At 41.6% G+C, this 13,671-nt stretch overlaps 1 protein-coding gene across 1 annotated transcript in view; it reads left to right on the plus strand.

Moving 5' to 3' along the window:
• CPLANE1 (ciliogenesis and planar polarity effector 1) overlaps positions 1-13,671 on the plus strand; it is a 4,248,669-nt gene that overhangs the window by 3,418,249 nt on the left and 816,749 nt on the right. The gene's annotated exons all lie outside the window — the stretch shown is intronic.

Here is a 13,671-nt window from a genome sequence, read left to right on the forward strand (position 1 = left end):
AATAAAGTGGTCATTGTCTCCCTCTTCTCTTCCCTCATTAGGCCAATTCTTGAGTACAATGCCCCATTTGGCATGTACCTCACTAAACACCTGCAACAACTGGAGAAGCCGCAAAAGTACTTCACAAAGAGGATCCTAGGCCTTAAACATTTGTCCTATATGGGCAGACTTAAAAAAACTCCCAACTATTCTGTGTCTCACATCACCTACTTAGAGGCCATCTCTGCATGACTTACAAAACTATATCTGACCCAGCTCTGTTAGAAATGCTACATCTGGAGAAATCCCAATACCTCCGCACCACACACTCCAGAGACCTCAACCTCATTACCACAATCAACAGAACATGCTGGAGGGACAGATTCATAACCCAGAGACGGTCTATGCTATGGAACAGACTTCCCATACATGTCAAGCAGAGAACCTCACTGGCCCTCTTCAAGAGAAATCTTGATGAGTGGATGGGAAATAGAAAATTACCCCCAGGGATCACTCCAGTGGCTTTACTTGACAGAGGCACTGGGAACTAAAGTCTTGCCACAATGCCAGGATAATCATATGAGCTAGGCTTGTAAAGGCTCCAGGTCCATTAGCCTAGTGCACACCTATGAATTTTTTTGTTTAAAAGAAAACCATATGCCATCTAAAGACAGCATACCCTCATTCACTCCTGTGAATAGGTTTGGGTCTTATAATGTAGCTATAGGTAGATAATGTAGGCTCGTGTGCATTTGAGTGTCTTGTGTGGCCATGTATGTGGTTATGCGTAGAGGTATGAATGTGTCTGTGTATGTGTGGGTGGTTGCACTGGAGGAGTTGAAATATATCAGTGGTGTGTGTGTCTTCAAGTGCGTGTGAGTGGTTCTGTGAATGTGAGCATGTATGTAGATGTTTGTTTAGAGATGCATGTAAATAGCTGTATGTGAGAAAGTTTGGGGTGGCATTATGGGTGGTACCTCTGATGGGTGGACTGGTAGTGAGAGCAGTAGAGAGAGACAGACAAGTGGTTTGTTATTGATTCTATACCTTATATTATAGTCTTAACTGGGGTCTTTTGCCTCTCTGCTTGTCTTTTTACTCCCCTTCTAGCTTAAAAAATAAAAGTCTACACTGCTATCTTGCAATATTGTTGTACGTTTAGTCCTTTCGCCTTCTCTTCTTCTATACTAGAAGTCTAGTATTCCTCTTACCATTGTTTATCCCTTTATCTCCTTAAACAGGATATTCTTATTACTGTTGTTGGTATTAGACTTTTGTGGCCATTTCTCTTTGTTGTGATTGCTGCTGCTGTTCTTTCTTCCAGACATGTCAGACAAGCCTACTGGATTCAAAAATTGTATTTCATGTGACCATGAAATCCCTTAACTCTGATGCTTATTCTGAGTGTGCGCATTGCCTAGGGGCTGGTTATCTCGATGAAGAATGTGGTATTTGCTCAAATTTTAACCATAAAGCTCTAATACAACACAGGAATAAGTTGGTGTTGAAAATTTTGCTTCCTTCTTCCTCGTCATCTGTGTTTGGAGTTTCCTTTCTGCCAAGAAACCTGCAGATAAAACTAAAGGGGACAAAGGGGAAAAGACTTTTGAAAAATCCAAAAAGCCAAGGAAGCATTCCCCTAACTGCTCTCCTCACTCTGCTCCACCTAAAATTCAGAAGACTTCAGATCCAACATCATCCTCATATTTGGTTTGTGGTTCTGAAAATTGCAAGTTTTTTCCAGGACTCTTACAGAGATAGATCTCTGTAGCAGAGGGGAACTCTACTGGTTGACTTCATCCACGTGGCAGAGGAGGCCCACAAAGCCAAGGCTTCAGGGATTCTTTTACCAAGACGCCTTATCAGTGCTTCTGAAGGACTACTTGACTGCTGCACTCTGGAGGCAGCAGGGGTGGACTTATCTCTATACCCAGAAGCCTGGACATCCGTCATCAAAGATGTCTGGATGCAGACAATAATTACTAGAAGCTATTACATTCACTTTTCCCATATTGCCTTAATAAAATCAAAGAAAGTTCCCAATGTGCCACGCCACCAAAGGAAAGATGCAGCCTTAGAAGTCGAGAAACTGTTGAGAGAAAAAAAAATTATCCAGAAGGTCCATTTAGTCCATCAAGGGTTCAGAAGTTATTCAAGATTCGTTTTGGTGCCAAAGAAAAAATGAGACCTCAGGCCAATTTTAGACCTACGTCATCTAAATCTGTTTGTAAAACACTTAAAGTTCTGAATGGTCATGGTTCAGTCTGTACTCCTGCTACTGAGGAAGGATGATTGGATGAGCTTGATGGATCTCCAGGATGCATACTATCACATCAAAACAGACAGACATTCCAGTAGGTATCTTCACTTTCAGCTGTGGCCACTAACTTCCAGTTCAGAGTTGTGGCCTTTGGTTTGATCATACCTGCCCCCCCCCCGGCCAGGTGTTCACTAAATGTATAGCAGTGCTCCAGGTTCAGGCAGCTCACTTGAGATTACTAGGATTCCAGATATTCCCGTACCTTGATGACTGGCTGATCAACACTCTCACCAAGCATCTTTTAACTACTGACAGGGGCTACATGCTGCATTTATGCTTCAATCTGGCCACCGCACTGAATTACAGCTAATCACACCTCTCTCCCACTCAAGCCCTGGAATTCAAAGGTGCTCACCTGCGTTCAGTTTCTCAGACAGCAAGACTGCCTCAGCTCAAAATTTCCACCTTACAGCATCAGGCTATACAACCCTTCTCTTCAGTCACCCCAGCTTTTTGTTTTACAGCTCCTCAGTTCGATGGCTGCCTCTGTAACACTTGTACCACTGGCAAGATCTTATATAAGATACTGCTACAATGGACATTGGCTGTCCAATTGTCTGTGAGATGACAATCCATGAATTTTTCCAGTCAGATCACCAAGGTATGCAAGGAACTTGTGTTCTGGTAGATTCAAGCCCAGGAAGTTACTCAGGGCCGTCCCTTTGTTCCACTATTGCCCAAGGTAATGGTGACCATGGACACTTCCAACTGGGGTGGGAGCACTACCTAGGACAGACTGTTCAAGGCATGTGGTCCTCCTTAGATGCCAACCTGCACATCAGTGTTTTAGAGATGAGACCAATCCTCCTGGCATTGGGGCCTTTCAGGATATTCTTCCTCTTGGGGTGATTGGTATACAGACAAACATGTTAGTAGTCTGGTACATCAGCAGACTGGGAGGAACCCACTCCTACCCCTTGTGTCGAGCAGCAACAAGAGCATGGCAGTGGGCAGTCTGTTCCAGTTGCTGCCTATTAGCAACACACATTCCAAGGAAGTCCAGTGTGTTAGTAAACAGACTAAGCAGATTTGTCTATTGCCTCATGAGTGGTCACTCAATCCATCAGTAACAAATCTGATATGTCGTCAGTAGGGTCAGCAGTGCAACTATTTTTGCCTCTCCCCACAACTCTAAATGCAGCATTTTTTTTGCCCTGATCCCCAGAGGGGAGCCACTGAGAGGCACTTTGATCCATGTAGGGCCTCCCTGTCTCTCTTATGCTTATCCACCTACCCCCCATTCCAGAGTTTCTAGTCTACAGAAAGCATGACAAAAGAAGAGAACAGTGATCCTCATTGCCCAATTCTGGCATTGTCAAATGTGGTTTCCTTTCTTTTGGCCTCACTTAGTATGCCATCCTCAGGTACAGGATCCCTCTTCAGATTTCTTCTCTCACCCATCCAGGCTGCCTCATCCAGAAATCCAAGCCCTTAATCTCACTGCATAGTTTCTTCCCATCCGTTGATTGCTAGACAGTCCAGGCTTTCTTCTCAGGTTCTGAGCATTCTCACTTCTACCCAAAAGGATTCTGCAAGGATGATATGGAATATCAAATGGAAAAGGTTCTCTATTTGAGCTCATGAGAGGCACTTGTATTCCTTCTCAGCCCCCAATCTAGCAGTCCTTAATTTTTCTTACTTTACTTTTCCATGAGGGATCAAGTTATTCTAGAGTCAAGGTACAGTTAGTTGCTGTTTCCAGTTTTCATATTGCCAATAATCATTCCTTACTGGCTTCTCTCAAGCATTGTAACACATTCCTTAAGGGTACCTTTCTACTCAAACCTCCTATTAAGGACTCCTCTCCTCCTTGTGACCTTACAGTGCTTCTACAGCCTTGGCCCATCCCTCTTTGAACCAGCAGCTGAAATAGATTTAAATTTTTTTGTCTTGGAAAACCATTTTTAGTTGCTGTTACGTTGGCTAGGTGAATATCGGAACTCCAGGCACTACCATTTGTCAGCCACTTTACCTAATTTTCCATAAAGACAGGGTTTCCAACTCTTCTTTTTTTTACCAAAGGTAACCCCAGAAAATGGGCTTAATCAGTCTATTAATTTGCCTGTATTTTTTTTTAATTCTCTAATAAAGAAAATACATGCTTCATTTAATGGGTGTACATAGACTTCTACCTTCACAGAACTAAAGGGCATTTCCTTCTCAAAAGCAAAATCGGGTCACTCTTTGTCAAAAGTAACTTTAGCTAGATGGCTCACCGATTGCGTTTCTCATGCCTACAAGGAAATGGTTTGAACTTACCAAGATCTTCAATGGCTCATTCCACAAGGTCTGTTTCCACTTCTACTTTCTTATCAAGAACTTCAATAGATGACATTTGTGTGGTTGCCACTTTGTCTAATGCTTATACCTTCATTGTTCATTACAAGTTGGATATTTTTCCAAGGGACAGAGAGAGTTCTGTTGTACAATGAAATATCCTTCCGTGAAGACCACCCTTAGGTTCAACTGTGGGGACTCTGTCCCGTTGGTAGAGGAATGGACAAAAAAGACAATACCAGATCTATAGTTATTTATTCACCAGAACGATGCATCTGTGTTGTCTGTTTTCATCCTTCCTCACCCTTTGTACCTCCATTTCCCCTTCCATTAGTAGAAGATTTGCATATGGCTCTTTGGTATGACCTGAGGGATATTCTGTATTGGTCCTCCCCCTTTTCAGCTCCAGACTATCTTGACTCTGGTGCCTTGATACCTCTCTCTATTTTCTGTTTATGATTACCATGGTGTTCATCCTTTTGTAGTTCTAAGACTAAGGGACAAACTTGATCTGAGGTTGTACTTGGGTTGGAGGGGGTTCTGGGTAAGGGGAAGAGTGTGACCTGTGGATCCTAAGTCTGAAAAGTGGCCAAGTCTGATCTCTGAGACCCGTTGGTTGAGGAAGGAAGAAAACAGACAACATAGATACATTGTCATGGTGAACACAAAAGACTTGTCTCCTGCAGAAATACTTAAAATAAGATGTGCAACAACAAAAAAGGCATACTTTAAGCCTTTGACATTTCTTTTTGCTGCTGCTTGTCTAGGAAGGTAGGTTTAGTGGGTAGAATTGTGTTTGACTGTGAAATTGACATAATTGATGTCAGTGGACAGGTATGTCAGGGCTTGTTTTATATGTGTGTGGGTGTATATATTCTAGTTTTAGAAAACAGTGAGTGAGAATAATAGCTGCACATCTAGCTTAATGTATTATGGTTGATTAGTGTGGTTAATGGGAGTTTATTTATAGTTTGCTTGGATTAGGTGGGAATGGAATACATAGTTAATTGGTGCTTTGGATGCAAAATCACTGCCAGTGCAGTTTCAGAATATACGTCAGCAGAGATTTCCTACTTTAAAAATCTCCCTTGTTTGTGTGTGCGTGTGAGTGAGTTGTGAGACTGTGGACATTATCTGTATAAGTTTGAGAGGCATGGGGGCTTGGGCTTGCACCCCCCCCCCCACATACAACAACATTATTTGTTCTTTCCATAGGTATTTGTTAGATAGGCAATATTGTGTGCACCATTATTTGATGTGGTAGTTTTTGTATTGTTTCATTTTTTTTCCTGTGTTGTGAGGTTTGTTGTTTTTGTACTTTGACTTGTATAATCATATTTGCACACACACACTATATATATATATATATATATATATATATATATATATATATATATATATATATATATAGTTATAGTAGTTAATTTTTCTCCTGAAGTTGATGAGTATCTGTGATACATTCAGTTGTATTGTCACCCATTTTGTGAAAAGGCTGAAATAAGTGGCATGCAGTCTTTGGCACAAGTAGTAGAGAGCATCACTCAGATGGTTTCTTTCTGACATCATAGCTTACTTTTTTAACTTTTCAGAGAAGATTTTTTGCAGACATTGAAATGTTTATAGACTAATCAATAACATAGTGCATTTAAAATATATTTTGCATTAGTTCATTAGCTCAAGTACTTCACCATTTCCCTCTTGCATATGCCTGCTCCATTTTTATTACCTAGCACTTGAACATCTTGCAGGAACAGAAAGAAAAATTTTGGTTACTCTGCTTAAAAAATGTCATCTCATCTTGACCTAGAACATCAGTTTCAAAGTGCTATATAGGATGTGGAAGGTAGTGGCTTTCTTTCCCCATGATAAGTGCTCACTTCCCAGAGTATGCATTAGATGCTCATCTCTAGTTCATACATGTAGGTGATATGTCTCAAAGGAATAGCAAACCATTGAATGTTCATAATATTCTTTAGCCAGTTAAATGTTCATAATATTCTTTAGCTAGTTAGTGTGATATCCATGGAATCGCATTTTGGAACCTTTACAGGAAAATCCATAGTCCTAGCAAATAGGCATGTACATACCAGCTGTTTGTAGGCCTCTGGCTTGGGGGGGGGGGGGGTTGTAAGACACTGTTTTGTATGATGATGTAGAGATTTGTCTAAGTTAGGTCATACTAATGGAATGCTGAGTGAGTAAGGCTAACTGTGGAAACGGGGGAGAGGGTTGTGAGTGCTTGTAAGGCTAAAGCAAAAAAGTGTGTGTGTGTGCGTGTGTGTGTAAATGTGTGTGTGTTTGTTTGTGTGTGTGTGTATATATATATATATATCTATATATATATATATGTGTGTGTGTGTGTGTGTGTGTGTGTGTATGCCATGAAACGGGGTGCTGCCAGCCCAGCTATCTGGAATTTTGTAAGTAATTATATGTCATTTGTGAATATCAACATGATTCATATAACATGCTTGTGTTACAACTGTAGTAGTACTGTATGTCATGTGTATATTAAACTTGTTTGTACAGACGTGTGTTTAAAAGGAGTTTTGCAAAGTGCTTGAAATGTAACCACATCAAGCCATACTGGAATAGAACAGAAATGTAGGGTCTATATTATAAGCACGAAAAGAGAAAACCACGAACGCTCACATGAGCGAAAATGCTAGTAATCGAACTTGCTATTGTGGGGGGATGTGCCCCCACACCCCCCGCTAACTATATATATATTCTAACTCCGAGGTCGCACTACAGTGAGGAAAGGGCAAATATTCCACACCTCACTGTAACACGACCCCACAGTCACACGTTCGATTCCTGGCGTTTTCGCTCATGTGACCGTTCGCAGTTTTGTCTTTTCGTGCTTATAATATAGACCCAAAATGTATATACACTACTGTAACTGGAACTCAGGAGGTTAACCTCAGTCTAGTAAATTTTAGAAAAATAGCTGAAATTAAATTACTTTATGGCAGCAAGGAGACACAATGTCTGTACTAAGGAGTTTTCTGTATTGTCTTGGAAGTGTTTTATAGTTTTATGACTTCCACCATTTTGCCTAAGATCTGAGGTCCATGTATTTTCTCAGGTAGAAGTTAAATGCTACCAGCTGCCATCAATGGTTGTTTTGGGACCTGGCAACTAGAAGTCAGATGACAAGAAATTATGTCATTCTGCAATCTAGCCCAGCAGTAATATTTGAGATATTAATTTGAGAACTCTCTGAGAGAGAGAGAGAGAGAGAGAGAGAAAGAGACACCATTCTGCATTCGGTCTTGGACCTGACAACAAGATCCATTCACCACATCTGGCTTGCTCTGAAGTAAGTTAACTAGGGTATAGCAATTATCTCAGATGTAGGCAGTAATATAGCACAGCTTAGATGTTTTTGTTTACTTATTTGAGACTGTCCTGCAATGTAATTTTAATATTTTCCTGTGATTTTAAACTCTGATTTCACTATAATTATGTACTGAGTGTTTTCTTGTTTTTTTATTATTTATTATTAGATATATTTAAATCTTTCATTGTGGCTGATCTTTGTAGAGCTATTTATGTTCTGAGAGTACTTGCATATTTATTTAGTGACACTGTAGGCCACTCCTAATAGCCTTGCTCTTGGTCAAATTACCATTTGTATTAATAGTAACATTACACTGTAAGATTAGACACCCTTTGTTAAGGGCCTTAAAGTAGCTGATAAGGGGTTCTGGTGGCAGTGATAACTACCTTATAGTCTGGGCAGAAGGGGGTATAGCTAATAAACTTGTGCCAGCCTTTCCCGTGTGTGTGTCAGCTACTTGGGCAGGGACACGAAGCACTGGTTGGACAGAGAGAGTGTTGGAGGACTTGGCTTGAAACCCTGGCTAAAGACACACCTCTGTAGCTGTGCCAGTGGGGAGTCTTATTGGGGATCTGGAGAAAGAGGGAGAAACCAACCACGGACTAATTGCGGTCTCTGTGTGGTCTTAAGGGAAATTCCACTTGATGCAGTGAGCTGCATCTGTAAATACTGTGTGTGTACTTGTCATCCTCCCAATATACACCCCCCACTGTTGCCATTGATGGGGATTGAGGCTTCTTGATTATTGGTCAAGTGGTAGGACGTCACATTTATTGGTTGGCAGTGGTGAGATCACCATATTACATATTAAGATTCATTGGCAAGGATATTGAATTCCTGTAGCCTGTTAACAGTGGCAACTATAAGGAAGGTGTTTGAATGTTCACTGTGTGGCTGCTTCAGAGTACAAAGTTCCATATCACAATAGTTTTATTTATTTTTTGTTAACTTAGTCGGGAAAGTAGGCAGAGATGTCAGCAGAGAAGTATGGCAAGCTGACAAGGAGCCATTTAGCAGAGATGTGCCAAGACAAAGGACTGGTGCATGACAACCTGACTAAAGCAGACATTATTGCAGCCTTAAACACAGCTGCATCACAGACCAGCAACCAGTAGGACACCGAGACTGGCCTTAGGGATGTACAATGCTCTGAAAATAGACAGTTCATCTTTGCCTCAGAGAACTTAAAAATCCATCTGGAGTTAGAGACTTGAACTGGATGCCAAACATATGGAAATAGAGTCAACAGAGTGACTGCCGCATTTGGAGGCTAAAGAAAAGGAGAAACAGAAACAAATGGAATTAGAGTCAGCAGAGAGACTGAGATGCCTGGAAGCTGAGGGAAAGGAGGCAGCATGAAAAGGAGATACTCACTGTTCGCCAGGGTCATGGAAGTAATGGGGAAGGGAGTAACAGAACTCCAGGAGCAACAAAGTTCAGTAAATTTCTTCCACAATTTACTGAGGGTGATACTTTTTATAGTTTTATTCATATGTTTGAAAGGGTATGTAAACAGTATAATGTTGACAAAGAATCTGGGTACAGTTCCTGACCCCCTTACTCCACAGTAAAGTTGTAACCGCTATGTCTAAATTGTCTGATACTGATTGCTTAAATTACAATACTGTTAAAATTGTTTGAGTGTTTTAAGTTAACACCTGGAGCTTATAGAAAAAAGTTTTGTGAGCATAGACTCAAGGCAGATGAAAGTGTGTGCGCATATATTGCTGAGCTAAGCACTTATTTTCATAGATGGGTGAGTGAACGTCAGATCACCACTTTTGAAGGGCTGGCAGACCTTTTGGTGAGGGAACAAGCACTTAACACTTTGCCTGAGGACATGCAAATCTGGTTAGCAGATATAGAATGTAATACCACAGATGAGTTGGGGAAAAAGAGAGGCCTATACCTAGCAACCAGGGCATCACTGCACAGGAAAGGGATAACCCATGGTGGGCAGCCTAACCCACCCCAGCAGAGTCCACCAATAACAGGGGAAGCCGCTAGTTCAGGTACAAGGCCAGGATCGAGGCTTAAATGTTTTAAATTTAACCAATGGGACCATGTAGCATATAGATATCCAGGGAGGCAAGGTGGGGAACAAAAGGTGGGAGAGCCAGTAAGTGGGAATGACAGAATGCCAGCAATAAGTTGTCTGGAGATAACAAGGGTACCAAACTACCACATGAGGTTATATCCTATCTTAGTAGACGGGAAGCCCACTCCTAAGAGAGAGACAGACTCTGACCTAACCATTGTGAAGCCTGCAATGGTTACAGAGGAGCACTACTTGCTTGGGCAGTCTACTCCAGTCAGAGCTGTAGGAGGAACCCCATTCCAAATACCTTTGGGTAGGGTTCACCTTGACTGAGAGGGTGGAAAAGGAGGTAAGCAAATAGATGTGTTTGAGGATATCCCTGCAGATGTCCTGATAGAGAATGATTTTGTTAATGCAGTATCTTATGTGGATGCAGTTACATGCAGTCAGGCTTGGAGACAAGCATGTGGGTCTGGTAGCCTGGGGGAGATCCAGACAGACTGCACACTTGAAGCCAGGACTGGTGAGGTAGCTACTTCAGGGAAGGAGCTACCCAGCTTGTGGGTACTGATATTCCCTTGGACAGAGTGACTGCAAGGGCAGAGGTGAGTAGTAGTAGTAGTACCCAGGCTAACAATGAGGCACCGCTGTCAGAGAATACCATATTTCTTGTGGAAGGGGAGCTGGGAAGGATTACAAAGAGAGACCTGAGACAGGCTCAGCTCTCAGACCCTACATTACAAGGCCTGAGGGAGGTAGCTAGAGAGGCATCTGATTCTCAAGGAAAAGGGGAATCTGTATACTTGGGCAAAGATTACTGTATAGAGAGTGGACCCCTGAAGGAGGGTTAGAAGGTGAGAGAATACAGCAGTTGGTAGTGCCCAGAGCGTAACATGTGGCACTTCTAACCATAGCCCATGACATTCCCTTTGCAGGTCATATGGGCATAAAGTGTACAAAGAGATGTATTATGCAGAACTTTTATTGACCTGGGATTTTGCTTTTGCCTGTGACTGAGGAGCCATTTCAGAGGGTAGCTATGGATATTGTGGAGCCTCTAAATACCCCAAGATACACAGGGAAATGAAGTATGTTCTAGTGGTAGTAGATTATGCTACATGATAGCCTGAGGTGGTGACTCTGTCTTCCATTGACGCAGAAAAGGTGTCAAATGCTTTGCTAGAGATTTTCAGCAGGGTAGATTTTCCCAAAAGAAATACTGACTGACTAAAGTGCCAATTTCATGTCAGACCTTCTGACTTCTCTGTGGGAGGGCTGTGGGGTGAAGCACCTAAAGGCCACCCCCAGACTAATGGTCTGGTGGAGAGGTCAAACTGTACACTAAAGACCATGCTACAGGCATTTGCAGACACGTTTAAGAGGGACTGGGACAAATATTTGCACCATCTGTTATTTGCTTACAGACAGGTGCCCGAGGAACCCACAGATTTTTCACTCTTTGAGTTGCTGTATGGGCACAGGCTGAGGGGACATCTGGATTTGATTCAAGATGAATGGGAGGGTGAGTGTGAATCCCACAAAAAGTCTGTTGTGGCATATGTCGTAAACCTCAGCACAAGGCTCAGGTAACTCATGGGCTTGGCCCACCGAACCTGCTAGAAGCCCAGCAGCAGAGAAAGGCCTGGTATTACGAGTATGCTGTGGGACAGCAGGTTATGGTTCTCATTCCTATCAGACACAACAAGCTGTAGGCAGCTTGGGAAGGACCCTTCAAAGTGGTAAAGAAGGTCAGTGATGTTAACAGCAAGGTAGAACTGCTAGGCAGGGTCACAGACTGAACCATGTTAACATGATGAAACTTTACTATGATAGGGAGGCCCTGGTGCTAAGTATTTGCAGGAGGGTCGGAGGGGATCCCAAATTACTTTGGTGGAGGTTAGAGTTGCAGGCATATGGTATGACAGTGCAATACTGTAATGGGGTCAGCAATGCAAAGGCATTTTGGATCTAAACTCAGGGTATGAGATAATGTATTCCCAGATAGGCTCATCCCTCTCAAGCAGCGTTTCTCAAGGGTCACTTGAAAAACTAGCTTGAGTCTTCGAGTGGGGAAGAAATGTCATGAAAGGAGATACTGCCAGCCCAGCTATCTGGAATTTTGTAAATAATTATATGTCATTTGTGAATATCAACATGATTCATATAGGATGCTTGTGTTACAACTGTATTAGAACTGTATGTCATGTGTATATCAAACTTATTTCTACAGACATGTTGAAAAAGGTTTTTGCAAACTGCTTGAAATGTAACCACAGCATGCCTTACTGGAATAGAACAGAAATGTATATGCACTACTGTAACTGTTTAAATGTATATAGTTTAACAGTGGAAAGTGGAACACTGGAGGCTAACCTCAGTCTAGTAAATGTTAGAAAAATAGCTGAAATTAAATTACTTTATGGCAGCAATGAGACATAATGTCTGTACTAGGGAGTTTTCTGTATTGTCTTGTTAGTGTTTTATTGTTTTAGGACTTCCACCTTTTTGCCTAAGATCTGAGGTCAATGTATTTTCACAGGTAGATGCTAAATGCTACCAGCTGCTATCAGTGGTTGCTTTGGGGCCTGGGAACTAGGAGTCAGATGACAATAAATTGTCATTCCGCAAGCTAACCCAGCAGTAATATTTGAGATATTAATTTTGAGAACTCTCTGAGAGAGAGAGAGAGAGAGAGAGAGAGAGAGAGAGACCATTCTATATTCAGTATTGGACCTGACAAATAGATCCATTCATCACATCTGCCTTGCTCTGAAGTAAGTTAAATAGGGCATATTAATTCTCATAGATATAGTCAGGAATATACCAAAGCTTAATTTAGATGTTTTTCTTTCTTTATTTGAGACTGTCCTGCAATGTTGTTTTAAATATTTCCTGTGATTTTGAACTCCAATGTCACTGTAATTATATACTGAGTATTTTCTTGTTCTTTTATTATTTATTATTAAATATATTTAAACCTTTCATTCTGGCTGATCTTTGCAGAACTATTTAAATTCTGAGAGGACATGCACTATTTATTTGGTGACACTGTGGGCCACTTCTAATAGCCTTGCTGTTGGTCAAACTACCATTTGTATTAATAGTAACATTACACAGTAAGATTGGACACCCTTTGTTAAGGGCCTTAAAGTAGCTGATAAGGGGTTCTGCTGTCAGTGATAACTACCTTATAGTCTGGGCAGAAGGGAGCATAGCTAATAAACCTGGGCCAGCCTTTCCCGTGTGTGTGTGTTGTGTCTGTCTGTGTGTGTGTGTGTGTGTGTGTCAGCTACAAAGACAGGGACACTAATCACTGGTTGGACAGAGAGAGTGTTGGAGGACTTGTCTTGGAACCCTGGCTAAGGATCCACCTCTGTAGCTGTGCCAGTGGGGAGTCTTATTGGGGGTCTGGAGAAAGGAGGAGAAACCAACCCTGGACTGACTGTTGTCTGTGTGCTTTAGGGGAAATTCCACTTGATGCAGTGAGCTGCATCTGGAAATACTGTGTGTGCAATTGTCATCCTCCCAATACACATCCCAGACTGGTACAATTGGTGAGAATTGAAGCTCCTTGATTACTGGTGCAGTGGTGGGGCTTCACACACTAGATATATATATATATATATATATATATATATATATATATATATATATATATATATGGATCAGCTGCAGATTCATTTACTAGAAGAGATGAACTCTAATGACAGAATT

Source organism: Protopterus annectens, chromosome 1.part0 (genome assembly GCF_019279795.1).
Source record: "Protopterus annectens isolate FY-2018-M chromosome 1.part0, PAN1.0, whole genome shotgun sequence".
Lineage (NCBI taxonomy): Eukaryota > Metazoa > Chordata > Ceratodontiformes > Protopteridae > Protopterus > Protopterus annectens.